Consider the following 15,873-nt stretch of genomic DNA (forward strand, 5'->3'; position numbering starts at 1 on the left):
ACCGCACTTTCACATCCCGCAATGGTCAGTGCAGACCAGCAGCAAGTAAAACTAGAACGAATAGCCAGGGCAATTCCCCCTCCCCTAGAAGATCGATTAAGGGTGCGGACTGTATAGTCCGAGGGGAATGCCAGATTAATAATGGCCGCGTCCTCGTCTTTCAGCCATGTCTCGGTGATGGCCACGATGTCTGGGCTTTCATCCTGCAACAGGTCGAATACTGCCTGATAGTGCGACACCAGAGACCTAGCATTAAAACTAAAAATGCGGAGAGCATGCTCAGGGCGGTTACTGCAAACGGCTGCCACCGAATACGTAGGAGCGATGGAAGTGGCTCGCTCTAAAAACCACTGACAGCCAGCACAATAATAAGGACCAACTAACGGATGTAAGAGAGGTATACTACACCTAGCAGTCCGGCGTCCTAAGTCTCGCAAGGTGTCACAGGAATATGTCAGCATGGCTGAAGAAGACCACCCGCGCACCGCACCAGCAGGGCCTAGCCCGAGTCCTGCACATCCTTAGCGCGGACGGGCGCAGACGGGCAGGACTCAGGCACGACTCCGGCTAAGCGACGGCGTCCCCGCTGCGCGTTCCCGCTGTGCGGAGAGGACGACTTTAAATAGGCGTCCCCTGGACTGAAGCGAGCGTCAGGACGCTCTAAGATGGTGCCCGCCAAAAGCGCCAACAGCCCCAATCCAAAATGGCGGCTAAAGTTGAACAAATATGCCACCCTCGGGACCCGGGCCCGCCAAAGCGGCGGTGCGCTAATGTTTTAAATGCGGGTAAGTGGGAACCCCTTCCCCCAGGCAAGCAGCAGACCAAAGAAAGAATAAACGCATATAAATGCGCGTTACAGTTAAAATGCAGCGCTGAGAAACGACGCGCTAAAAGCACAGCCAAAAAGTCACAGCAGAGCCTGACCGCCGTCAGACACCACGAGTCCGCCTTAAATAGGCGTCCCCTGGACTGAAGCGAGCGTCAGGACGCTCTAAGATGGCGCCCGCCAAAAGTGCCAACAGCCCCAATCCAAAATGGCGGCTAAAGTTGAACAAATATGCCACCCTCGGGACCCGGGCCCGCCAAAGCGGCGGTGCGCTAATGTTTTAAATGCGGGTAAGTGGGAACCCCTTCCCCCAGGCAAGCAGCAGACCAAAGAAAGAATAAACGCATATAAATGCGCGTTACAGTTAAAATGCAGTTAAAATGCAGCGCTGAGAAACGACGCGCTAAAAGCACAGCCAAAAAGTCACAGCAGAGCCTGACCATGCTTTGGTAAACACTCCATCATTTGTTTGCGTAGCTCCTTTCACCCTAAGTGGGATGGATATGCCCAGACGTGAGTCCCTTGCTCACTGTGCCACTGGATTAAGCTAGCCTGGCTGATGAAGTGTAATACCCAGAAACTTTTCCCAGGATGCTTGTTTCCAGTCCTGGGAGGACTTGGCTTGACAGTTCGGTCTGTACTGTTCCTATGAGGCAGAGGGTCAAGACTGATTTGCATATGGTGGGGTCGAAAAGCGGGTGGCATGGTGAGCAAAAGAATGAAGGATTGAACCGAGATCTCTTGACGAGGGTGAATGTATGATTTATTCAGCATTCCGTCCATCATTTGTTTGCAGAGCACCTTTCACCCTAAGTGGGATGGGTATGCCCAGACGTGGGTCCCTTGCTCACTGTGCCACTGGATTAAGCTAGCCTGGCGGATGAAGGTTAATACCCATAAACCGGTCCCAGGATGATTGTTTCTGGTCCAGAGAGGATCTGGCTTGGCAGTTTAGTCTGGACTGTTCCCATGAGGCACAAGCTCAAGACTGATTTGCATATGACTGGGTCTAAACTGGGGTGGCATGGTGAGCAAAAGAACAATGGGTTTACCCCAGATCTCTTGACTGGGGGTGAATGTATGATTTATTCAACATTCCATCCATCATTTGTTTGCATAGCACCTTTCTACCTAAGTGGGGTGGGTATGCCCGGATGTGGGTCCCCTGCTCTCTGTGCCACTGGATTAAGCTGGCCTGGCTGATGAATGGTAAAACCCAGAAACCATTCCCAGGATGCTTGTTTATGGTCCAGGGAGGACCTGGCTTGGAAGTTCGGTCTGGACTGTTCCCATGAGGCACAGGGTAAAGACTGCTTTGCATATGCCTGGGTCTAAACTGGGGTGACATGTTGAGCAAAAGAACAATGGATTTAACTCAGATCTCTGGACTGGGGGTGAATGTATGATTTATTCAGTATTCCGTCCATCATTGTTTCTGTAGCACCTCTGTAAACACTTAGGCCCCAATAATGAGTCTGCCGATCCACAAACTGCCAGACTCGTGGGGCAATGTAGTCTCCAGACTGCCCTATTAGGAGTCGGGCTGTCAGACCACCACATTCCCATCACAGCTGCCAATTGCGGCCTTGTAGAGGCCTCAATATGCTTGACAGGACCAATACGGTCCCGCTTAGCATGGTAAGAGTTTCCTCTCCGCGAGGGTTTTTGGTGTGGTTCCTCCTCCATGAAAACACTAGCAGAGGGGAAACAAAGGGGGCCTCAACAGGGCCATATGGTGCTACTGCACCCTGTGGATGCACAGGCCCCCTGTGTTCATGCACACCAGTCCAGTCCATGCCATGCAGGAACTGTTTTTGGTGTTCCTAGTGCGGGGCACATTTTTAGAGTCACCACCGTGGGAATGCCCAAAAAAGCACACCAGACAGGAAGAAGACCACAGCACTGGCAGTATTCTGACCGCTGTTTTATGAGTTTACCACTGTGCCGGCAGTGTGACTGCGGAGATCTTGCGGCAGTGGTGATTAGTTTTCGAGGTGTATCAATGCCTGCGTGAAAATTTTGGCTGCAGACGTGTCGAATTTACACATATGTATGATATGCATGATACATGTGGAAAAATACCACCTACAAATTGCCGGAGTCTGGCCCATATATGGGCAGTCTAAGCAATGGGTATATAGTACAAATGTACTCACTTGTATATCACAGAAAACATGGTCATAATCCTTGGGGTGAAGATGCTACTAAGAAAGGGGGACCTGAAGAAAGGGATCCACGTTGAACTCTGACCAAAATAACAGGATTCAGGTGAATACGCACCCCAAAACGTTAGTTTCTGCTGACTTGAAGCTGGCGGTCCCACTGCCGCGGTCTGCTCATCGGAAACCCAACTCATATTATGGACGGCGGTGAAACCCCGCTGTACCACCTTATGGCAGCTCTTTTGCCCTGACCACTTCTCCGGCGGTCTGCGGTGTGCTGGCGGTGAGTGTTAACAGTTCCGCACAGGTCTTTGTAATAACAATCCGCCCATCTCATAATACGTCGGTCAGCATGCCAAGCTTGCAGCGTTCAGATCGTGACCGCAGGTACTGTGGTCATGGACCGCCAAACTCGCAATAAGGCCCTTAAGTTTTTAGACAATGCTGGTCTCCATACAGGAAGATATGGTGTTGCAGAAGGTTATTTCTGTACAGTATTTCTGTAAGAAAGATGACAGTAATTTCAGAATGTGCTACCTAAACTGATGCAGACTTTCCGATTTTTAAAGAGCCATCATTCATTTACTTATCATACTGAATGCATGGTGCTTCATCTCCTATTTACAACATCTTGGTTTCTTTATCATATTTCACTCTGAAGCCAGATGGCATGTCATAAAAAAATACTGTTAACAATAATAAAGTGTTTCAGCTTTGTGGTCGCATAGCTTTTTAAGATTTTGGTAAGGAAAGGCAGATTGGTCACAGGTTAGACATTTTTCAAGTCTTCAGGATTGGCCACTGCTTTTATGCGAGGGGGAAACTTGCCCTATCTTTAGACAATCAGGGGCCTCATCAACTGTCAAATAGTTATTAGTAATATTTATCTAGTAAGGGGTCAAGGATGGGCCTACACATTTAATTACAACCAATGGTATTGTGCTTGAGAAACATGATGAAAGATTTGGGCATTGGTGCCTCTGAAAATATGACTGATGACATCCTTTTATAATGTGGCAAACAGGGAACCATGATGGTGCAAACTGGCACATTTATGTAATGGTGCATAACAGAGTGGGCCTTATAGATGCTTAGGCAACTGTTCATGTGCATTCTACAGGTCAACTTTAGGCATATGTTCAACAACATGACCATAAACAGATTAAATATTGTGATGTTCAAAATACCGTGGCCAGAAGTGTCAGAGGTAAGGAAATTGTTGTAAATTTTGTTTTAATATAGTTGTAAAACATATAATTTTCAAAATATTCTTTGTTTATGATATTGTTTTTATAATTATTTTATATTTGATTAATTTTATATATAACTTATTTAAAATATTATCAAGTATTTCCAATGTATTTTGACAATATTGTGAATGTTTGAATCTAATTACTATTCTTTAAAACATTTTTGATTTACAGTGTGAACATTGCCATATATTTTGCTTAACATTCTCTAGTAACAGTTCATTTTAATATTTTATGTACCTATTTTATGATGTAGTAATGTACAGAATATATTTTTTATTTTAATATTTATTGAAAAAAGTATTATTAAATACATAATGTATCATTTTGTATATTAGGTATATTAAATTAATACATTATAGCATTATCATTAGTTTAGATTTTAATTCAAATGTTTCTATTTGATAATAAAGAACAATCATTTATATTATTTCTTAAAAAGTGTTGCTTCTGCGTTGTAGAAAATACATTATTTATAAAAAGAATTTCCTTAATATATGGGTATAATGTGTAGATTATTCAGTTATATAATTTTTTTCAATGGTATATGAAAACAATGTAATTCATTTTTTTTGTATAATTGTATTATTATAGCTATGTTGTTTAGATTTTGATTACATATTTAGTTCTTCCTTCTATTTTTGTGTGTTGTTTGGTTACTGTGTGTGGTGGGAAATGATCATATATTAGTTTCATTTAATTACAATGTATTTTATTGTGTTATAACATAATTTAGTAATAATATATGTGTATTTTTTGAGCTTTTCATATTTTATTTGATAGTTTAAAGTATATATGATTTTTCAAACTATTTTATATTTAATAATATTTAGATAATATTATATTGTTATAGAGTGAGAAATATGTATTGTGCTATCTATAGATTCAAACACCTTCAAAAAATGAATTTAGATTTAACTTGGAATAGGTCATTTGACCGCATACAATGGAGGGGTCCTAAATTGTTTTATAGGAGTGAGAATAGTATATGTGTCTCCTTTAGTTTCTAATGCTTTCTCCTAAATGGCTTAGATTCGAGTGGAAACAGTAAATGTTCGGACTTTAATATTCAACACCATGCCCTAAAATGACTTAGATTGAAGTAGGAATAGTAAATGTTACCCCTTTTGTGTCCAAAACCTTCCCTTAAAAAGCTTAGGGCCTCATTCGGATGGCGGACGGTGGTTGCAATGTCGATTCATTGTATTGTGGTGCGTGCTGTGGTCTGCAGCCCCCACCTCAGTACAATGAAATGGCTTGTTACATATCCCTGTACTACGTTGCAGGCACAATGCGGTGCCTGCCACATGGTGCTGGGATATGTATGGAGCACCATAGGTGCCCCCAGGGCCCATATCCAAGCCCCAGGGACCTAGGGGGGCCCGTTAAAGGCCAAATGTCCGTTTCTGCCTGCCTAGTCATGGCAGGTTAACCGCCGCTGACAGACAGGCGGAATGGGATATTATTATCCCTACAGCGGTGCCTGCCAGGCGCCGCCCCCATTTTGTGGAATGCAGGAGGTTCGAGGGGCAGGAGGAATCATTCCGACAGTCATAGCAATGGCAGTCGATCTTTCAGACCGCCCCACATCCTCCCACCATCCAAATGTGGCAGGCGGAAAAAATGATTGCGCTTGCAGTGGCCCCACACTGACAGGCTGTCTGTGGCGGTCCCACTGTCATCGTAATTGGGCCCTTAGCTTGTAGTGAAAATAGTAAGTGGGACCCTTTTAGTGTCCAACACCTTCCTCTAGCTTGCTAAGAAAGGAGTGGGAATAGTAATGTCACCCCTTCAGTGTCCAACATCTTCCCCTTATATTGGCCTAGTAGTAGTAAATGTTTGCGTAGCAGAGGAGAGCCTCACAGCCTTCGGAGACGGCTTCCACAAGAAACACAGCCACCCTGGTTGTTTCCCACAGAGGATTTAGAACTCCCCAAAAAGTCATAGGCAAAAGTCTGCACAGATGACCAAGTCAGTCCACAAGCTATTAGGCTCACTGACAAAGAAGGGTAAATGAATTGATTTACCCTCACTATTTTCAAAGAATTCTAAGAAACGGATACTTCTCACTTACCTCACGGTTCTGACAAAGGCCACTTGACTTGGGAAATCCTTGATGGAAACATGTGGACCAGTAACCAATCCACCTATGCACCACCAAATCTTACCCTGATCATTAAAACTTGCTATAAAGGAAAACAGATATTTTCAATCACTACTCATGACTGCCACTCCCCAGGCAGTGTCCCTCCTGGTTGAGGATGTCTTATCACTTGGAGAATCAAAAAATCAAGTGATAATGACCTGATGATGAAACTATCCACCTGACCACACAAGCGGAGAAAAATATATACCGTGCACTGTGACTGTGTGGTTGAGGGTCTCAGATAAAATTTCCTTGAGACTCTGGATGGATGACACTAGTGATTCATTTTCCTTTTGAATAAAACATATTCACTCTGGAAGTTGAATGAATATCTGCTTTTTACTCCTATTTGAGTAGTAAATGTGACCACTTTTGTACCCAGCAACTTCCTCTAAATGACTTAAATTTGAGTGTGAATGGTAAATGTCACCCCTTTGGTGTTCAACACCTTCCCCTACATGGCTTAGAGACTAGAGGGAATAGTAAACATGACTAATTTAGTGTCCAACACCTTCAACTAAATAGCTGAAGGCCTGATTACGAGTTTGCTGATCCGACCGACCGAAGACCACAGCTGCTAGGAGACCAAAGCACCAGCTGTCTTCCGACTGCTGCATTACGAGTTTACTCTGGTGCCCGCAGTGTGGCTGCGAGATTTTGCAGCAATAGTGATTACTTTTCCAGATATATTAATTCCTGTGTGAGCATTTCAAATGCATATGTGCCTTCTGCACACATATGTATAATATATGAGGAAAAATGCCATCAAGCCATTGCCGGAGTCGGTCCCATACTTGGACAGTCGAGGCAATGGGCATATGGTACAAAAAGGACTCACCTGTACATCGTCACAAACAGATTCATAATCCTTCGAGAGAAGATGCAGCTGTGTAGGTGGGACCTGAAGAACCACATTGAATTCTGACCAAAGGAACAAGAACGAGGTGAGTACATATCGCAAATCCTTAGTTCCTGCCTACTTAAAGCTAGAGATCCTACTGCCGTGGTCAGTTCGTCAAAAAACTAAGGAAATCAAGGGGGGGAGTGAAGAGGTGATGCCGGTGGGCACCGAGGTGGGCACGTCCTCCTCTTGTCAGGGTTTTAGGTTAATCAGAAAGGGCCACCTCACAATGGGTGGATGTGTATCCAGATGTCATTGGAATACAACATCTTTGTTAAAATACGCCTCACACACCAAAAGGGCCCTTGGTGTCATAGCTACTTTCTCACCTTTAATTAGCTCTTGACTCCAAGAAAGTGCCCACGATCGTTGGTCTATGAGCACTACAGCCAAGGAACCAATACCTATTGGCTACATCTAACCATCCTAACATGGCCGCCCCGTATTTCCCTTGCTGGCCATACATACCGGGCGAACTTCCCGCCAAGGTTAATAGATCAATTATCCAATTACCATTGAGTATATAAACACACCGCCCACCACCCCCTTCATATCCACGGAAGCCGCGGACGAAGGAGGAAGCACAATCATGCTAGGGGCACAGTAAGTACGGCATAGCCGTCTCGAGGAGGACCAAACCTGTATTCCTACTCAACCTAGTTGAGTTACCTTATACCACTTCTAAGGCAGGATTAGAGTATATCCATTTTTCCTTCTTTGCAGCTGATACCCCACCATACCCTTCAGTCTTATGCTGGCTCATGAGGCATTGATCCCTCTATTGATAAGTATGCATTTCCATATCTATAACCCCTGGCTACTCAGAACCTATGTAGTTTACCTACTCTGTGTGTGACTGACTGTGTGAGTGCTGAAGGAATCCTTCAATAATCCTCAATGTTTACACTGGATCCCCTATTTGAAAATATTGTTGTGTGTGTTTCTCTCTTTTTTCCCTACAGGTAATTTAGAGCTAAGCGCACTTTGGGATCGGCGCATTTTTTAATCTCTTACTCTTATTTTGCAGGCATACTACATTATTAGTGTGGTAGCATATATGTGCTGTAATTATTCATTTGTAGTTACTCACATAGTTTTTTTTCACTTTTTTGTACATACACTGTTTTTCTACCTTTGTGGAGAATACATGAGTGAGTGACAGGGGGATCTCCCCTAGGTCCTGATGAAGAGGCCCCGTGCCTCGAAACATGTTGACCCACTTAGGAGAGAGAGCCCATTAACCTGCTCTATCTCTCCGCTTCACTTTTTCTTTTAATAATACCAGCCAGTGCTTAATAAAATTCTTTTTTTTCCACTAGGCCAGGTATTTTTTAACTCACACCAGATATCACCCCTGACCCCACTGACACTCACTCCCAACACATAGCACCTCCATCTAAAAGGTGCTCCAGCGTATTCGCTTGTCGCAGCACTGCCCCGCCCCGCAGCGGGACGGGAAGACCCCGATGATGAAGCATGACACCAAGGGCCCTTTTGGTGTGTGAGGGGTATTTTAACAAAGATGTTGTATTCCAATGACATCTGGATACACATCCACCCATTGTGAGGTGGCCCTTTCTGATTAACCTAAAACCCAGTTCGTCAAAAAGCCAACTCATAATGCGGATGGTGGTGAAACTCCTCTTCACAGCCCTATGGCAGCCGCTTTTCTCCAACCGCGACCCTGGTGGTCTATATATAACTGGCAGTGTCGGCGGTCTAATCGTGGTTTTTGCAATTGCAGTATGCACAACTCTTAATACGGTGGGTAGACCATCGAGTTCATGGAGGTCAGACTGCTAGCGCAGGTACGGTGGTTCACGGACTTCCAAACTCGTAATAAGGCCCTTAGATTGAAATTAGAACAGTAATTGTGAACCCTTTAGTGTATAACGTAACCCCAAAAGGGTTTCTTTAAGTGGGAGTAGTAAATTTAACCACGTTAGTGCACATCTTTATTCTAATGTGTTATATTACAATGTGAGTTTTGAATGTAAAACTGTAAGCCTTGCTTTTTTCACATACATCATTAGTTTTGAAATTTTTTAAAAGGACAGTCACTGCAACATTTTATGATTTGACATTGTTTTATGTATATTTTACACTTTTTAAACTCATATAAATATGCCATTAAAAGCTTATTGTTATTTTTGACAACATTTAATGTTTATTGTGAAATACAGAACATGTTATATATATATATATATATATATATATATTGATTACCAGTCCAACTCCACACCAATTACGGAAGGCACTGACACCGTGAATCTTCAACTCAAGAAAAGTTTATTCCATGAAACTGCACAAAGACGCGTTTCGGCGGAAGCCTCCGCCTTGCTCACTTCATCTGCACAAGGTAATGCTAACATGTTTTATGCATTCCAACACATCTAAACAACCCTATGGTGTGACTGGCTGTTCGCCACCATAGTAACCATGGGTCACTCCACTAAACATAATGGACATGGAAGAGTTTAAAAGCACTTTTACCTGAGCATATCACCTTCATAGTTCTGGCAGTGTAAAATGTTCTTTACATTTTTCACATTTATCACGAGGGTAATATTATTGTTACTGTATCAGCCGCCTAACAAAAATTATAAACAAACCGATTTTTACAATTCTAATACATTGCAAAGGCCACATTCAAGCGCTTGTGTACAAACATTAGTGAAATACTCTACGAACTCATTAATCAAAATTAAATATCATTATAAGACATCTAGCGCAGAGTTAAATTATCCATTGTGATTGAAGACATTATATTAATAGACTATGGGTTTTAGGGCTATTTTTAAATACAAGCTGCTTCTATGTCGAGAGCACTCATACACAAAGTTTCATGAGCCAAAATAACTACATAGCTCTGTCAAAAGTTAAGTGTAACTCAGTTGATCGTATAGATTGAGCCCAAATATGAAACAGTCCACATCTCCAAGTGGAGTAAGGGGAATTATCTTGGGTAAAGACAATATCAGGCTAAATGCCTCGCTGACAACCTATTTATATGTCTATTTGTATCAATAGCTGGTCTTAAATGTATCTTCCTGTGCTTCTAGATGGTGTTATCTGTACTATCTCTTAAAGTAATTATGTGTTAGATAACGTGTGCATAAAGGAAATTTTTAAGCTAAAACAAAGTATTTACATAAATGAAGTTGCAGATGTATTTAAAGAGTGGGTTTCAGTTAAGGACAAGGACTGCGCTGGACTATAGATGTACTGTTAACGCTTCATCCGAATTTAGTCCATTCGAGATCTTGGAATCTAACAAGATAATGTACCTAGATTCCAGGCGTCTCAGGGCTAACCTGCGGTTTCCTCCTCTAGGGTTCTTTGGGACACTGTCAATTACAAAATAGGAGAGATGTTTTATGTTGCCTTCATGTACCTTGTTTATATGTCTAGCCACTGGGTACGTTTGATCATCATTGGTTATGGCTCGCAAATGTTGTAGGATTCTGACATGTGCCTGATGGATGGTACTCCCTACATAGCGTTTTCCACAGCTACAAACAAGTACATAGACAGCATACTCTGTCTTACAAGAGTACCCGCCTCTGATCGTGTAAGGTCTATTTCTAAAGGGTACTATCACCTCTTTAGTGTTGATACCTTGTTTACACGCTTTACATTTAGCGCATTTTTTGAAACCTTTCTGAGGTGGGGGCCATGTGACATTTTTGACCACTGCCGGTGCAATGCAGACCAATTGGCTTCGCATCGACTTTGCCTTTCTGAATGTTATTGAAGGTGTGTTACCATTCAATTGGCCTATTATGGGGTCATTGCGTATAAGTGGCCAGTGCTTTTACAAAATTCTCTTCACTTGATTGTGATATGTGTTGTATTCCGTTATCATTCTAGGAAGGTTACCAGTGGACTTTGGTTGACTGTCTTTATTTGCCTCTTCGGTTGCAAATAAACGATCTTTCCTGTTCTTATCTTTGCATTTAAGTTCTGCCTTAGCCAAGGTAGATGTCGTGTAGCCTCTTTTGCCAAGCCTCTCAAAGAGATTGGCTTTTGCCAGGTCCGTACCTGCTACAGTGCTGCAGTTACGGGTCATACGCAGACATTCCGCGTAGGGGATCGACTCCTTGAGTTTGACCGGGTGAAAACTTTGTGCATGAAGCACAGCATTTCCTGCCGTTGGTTTTCTGTATGTTCTGGTTTGTATCCTGTTCTGCTCTACATACAGTTCTAAATCAAGGAATTGGATGGTCTCTGTGCTCGTGGAACATGTAAACTTCAAATTCAGTGCATTGTCATTTATTTCTGTGGCAAATGCTACAGCACTCTCAACAGACCCCTTCCATAAGATGAAAATGTCATCTATATAGCGTTTATAGAGTATCACGTGTTCTCTCATGTTGGTTTCCTGCGTGGTTGCCAGTACTTGCTCCTCCCACCAGCCCATATGCAGATTAGCATAACTGGGGGAGAAGCAAGTACCCATAGCCGAACCTTGTAGCTGTTTATAGTGCAGTTTGTCAAAAAGGAAAGTATTGTTATTCAAACACCACTCCACCATTTGTAATAATATTAAAGAGTGTCGCCAGTAGGTAGTTATAGTTAGGATTGATTTCCATAGGGAAATCGCAACATTCTATTTGGAATAACTTTGGCGCCGGTTGAGGAATCAGCCTGAATTTTTCAGCAACTTTGTCTCGCGGCTCTCCGCTCCTTCCCTGAAAGTTTGGGGGGATTCGTCAAGCGGGGGCCGAGATAAAAGGGGGTCCCAAAACGTGTTTTCCCCAATTTAATTTCCATAGGGCGGTCTGTCGCACTTTTAGCTCGAACGGCTGAATGGATTTTCACCAAACTTGGCAAAATTGTAGGGACTGGTAGCCCGATGTGCCTTTGCTATGTCTCAAGATATGTGCTCCAGAGGATTTTGAGTAATTTAGGTTCAAAAAAATGTATATATCTGTAAGCGCGCCCCGGTGCGCGTACCGGGGAGCCCTCCGGGCGCACCACGCGACCTGCGCACGGGAAGCTGATTGGCTCTCGGGTGTCTGTAAACATTCGAAACAGTTCGCAGCGGCCGCCATCTTGTGTCTCGGTAGGATCGAGACACAAGAGGTGGCAAAAACAAAGGGGGAAATGACCAAAAGGGGGCAGGGTACACCCCCCCTGACCCCCTAGGTTTGATGTGGGGGCCATAAAAGGGTCCCTCGAGTTCAAATTTTTTTTATTTTTTTTCGATTTTCGCGGGGGGAGCGCCCGGTACGCGCATCGGGGAGCGTACCGGGGAGCGTACTTTGGTGAAAAATAGTGAAAATAATAGTGTAAAATAATCATTTTGAGTGATTACAGGTAGGGTAGCTCTGAAAAGAGCTTTTGGGTTCTGTGGCTGTTTTAGGTACCTACAAGTACGTCCCACACACACCCACACGCACACAACCCCACACCCCCACACCCACACACTCCCCACACACACCTCACACACGCACACCTCTACCCACACCCAAACACCCCACACCCCCACACCGACACCTTACACATCCACAACCACACACTCCACACACCCAGACACACACACACACCTCACACAACCCAACACACACACACGCACACACAGATACCTCACAGACACACCTCACACATCCCACACACCTCCCCCCACACACTCACGCACACCTCACAGACACATCCACACATCCCACACATACACACACATCCTATACACATACTCCCCACACCCACACACACCCCACACACACCTCACACACCCACACTTCCACCTACACCGAAACACCCCACACACCCACACCCACACACACACTTTACACACCCACATCCCCACCCACACCCACATACCCCACACAGATATACACTTTATCCCCCCAGACACACACACACACACACATACACACCTCACAGACACACCCCGCACATCCCCCACACACACCTCCCCCACCCCCACACATGGGGAAAACTCAGTGAAACACTAAAATAATAATTTAAAGTGCTTAGAGGTAGGGTATCTCTGAATAGAGTTGTTGTGTTGTGTGGGTGATTTAAGTACCAACATGTAGGTACCAATGCAGAGTCTTAAATTCAATGTACACCATTTACTCTGTAGATAATTTGCATGTTGTTATAGAAGTTATTGTGGTATATGGAATCCATACCATAGTCTGTCAGGAAAACATAAAGAACATGGAGGCAGGAGATGAAAAAGAGATGTCAAATACACATTGGAGATAATATAGTGGGAGAAAGGAAGTATCTATGAGCAAAATTACTATGTAAAACAAAAAAGTTGCACAGTATACTATAAGTTTGACTTTACATTATAATCAATTTGGTAGTAGTTTAAGATTTACATATACAAATGAATAATGTCTCAAACAATTTTAGAATTATTAAATATAAATTTATTTTTGAGATTCATTTTCAAAATTTGATAGAACGTCTAACATTTGACTGTTCGAAATGTCCTCTTTTTGAGTGAACATAACTTCCAACATTTGACTGTCAGAAACGTCCTCATATTGAATTAACAAATCCACAGATTCTACACATTGTAGAAGTTCATGGTCCCGTGATTCATCCATGAATTCCAAGTCATTGGGTTCAATGATTTCCTCATTGTTCATCTCTAGGACAATTTCAAAGGAAACATTCTGTTCTCCTTCCATTTTTGTGCTGAAATTTGCATTAAAAAAAAATCAGTAGAAATATGGCACTGTTGGGTTTAAGTTCAGACAGGTAGTTTTGATTTTTTAATAGTGAAGTTAACTTTGGGCAATGTATGGTAACAGGCAGGAAGTAGAAATATAAAAAAGTGCGTGTGAAGAAACGTAAGTAAATTCATAATTATAGCAGAGAAGCCTAAGTCAATCCATAAATATAACAGAGGAGCCTATCTCTATCTATAACTATAGCAGAGGGACAGTAAATAACTATCAGAAAACGTTTTTAAAAAATAACTTAAAGTGCCCCTTACAAATCATCAACTTACTTTACAGAGAGGTGAAGAAGACAAAATGCGAAAATCCTTTCAAGATGTGCCTCAGGTAGTTGTAGTCAAAATGGCCGTGTTTCCCTCTCATTTTTCATTTATATTCATGTACATAACCAATCAAATGTCAGGAAAAAAAAATAGAAAATGAAAGTAACATTTTAATTGGTTGTCAATTCTAACACTTCAGATGTGTTTTTGTGAAGTAATTTACCTCAGGGTATTTAGAGAGGTCTACAGGCTAAATGGCTCAATGGAATTCCATCGAATTTGGGAAAATGGTAGGGATTGGTATGTAGTATGAGCTATTCTATATTTGGTGAAAGTGTCTCCAGTGGTTTTTATGTACATTAACTTCTAACATTTTTTTAGAGCGCTTCCCGGTGCGCGCCCCGGTACGCGTACCGGCAGCGCTACGGGAGTCCTCCATTTTGTGTTTCGGTAGATTTAAGAAAGAAAATGGAGGACAAACAACGTTGGGAATGGGTATAAGGGGGCATCGTAGGCACTCCTTGACCCTCTAGGTTTTCTGAGGGGGTCTTAGGAGGCCCAAATAGGCAAACAAAAAAAATATATATTTTTCAAGGGGGGAGTGCCCGGTACGCGCACCGGGAAGCGTACCGGGGAGCGTACTATGGTGAAAAATTGTGAAAAAAGTTAGAAAAAGATAATCATTTGGAGTGATCAGAGATAGGGTAGCCCTGAAAAGGGCTTTTGGGTTCTGTGGCTGATTTAGGTACCTACAAGTAGGTACCAATGCACAGTCTTAAATTCAGGAGGAATATTCTATTCCCCTCATCTCAAAAGTGCACACCATCTTCCCTGTAGATATCTTGCATGTTGTAACGCAAGTTATTATTGTATATTGAACCCATTCCATAGTCTCTCATGTAAGCAGAAGCAGAGATTTATTCACATGTTTCCGTGCTTTCTCAAATTGTGGACAAAATTGATTGGACCACTTCCATTTCTGCCTTTGGCATATATTGGAATATACCAAGGCAGTTTGAGGAAAAAGTGCCATAAATTGATCAAAGGTGTCCTTTATAAGCATTTCCAGACCTACCCTAGTCAAAGTGCCCAAGTCATTTCCTCCACAGTGCACAATTAAAAGGTCAGGGTGTGGCAAATGCAAAAAGGTTTTTACCAATGGTATCAATTGGTGACATTTCAATCCTCTCTGGCCAATCCATTTAATCTTCACATTTGGTAAGTCAAGGTTGTGAAAATTTCTGGTAGCTGCATACCTTTGAGCCCAGTGGATATAGCTATGTCCAATAATCCAGACAAAATACATGGTGAGAGGAGATTCTGATGCAGTCAGATGAAGTGTGGAAAAGAAATGGCAGTTGGAACAATAGGAGTTTGCAAAAAAAAACCTGTGGAGTTTCAGTGCTCTTGAATCACAAGCAATGATTGGTAGAATGAGATAGTTGAAAACTGAAAGTTAGGGTGCATGGTTGTGTTCTGTGTAAGAAGTAATTTGAATGGTTAAAAAAAGTCATTTAAAGAAACCTTGCACCAGAAAAGCTGGTGTATTCGCAGGTCAAACATCCTTGATGAGGTGATTTGCAACATTGTAGAATAAACTTTTAACCCTGGGAGCTCAGTGAGGAGG

This window comes from Lissotriton helveticus, chromosome 2_1, assembly GCF_964261635.1.
Source record: "Lissotriton helveticus chromosome 2_1, aLisHel1.1, whole genome shotgun sequence".
NCBI classification, from domain to species: domain Eukaryota; kingdom Metazoa; phylum Chordata; class Amphibia; order Caudata; family Salamandridae; genus Lissotriton; species Lissotriton helveticus.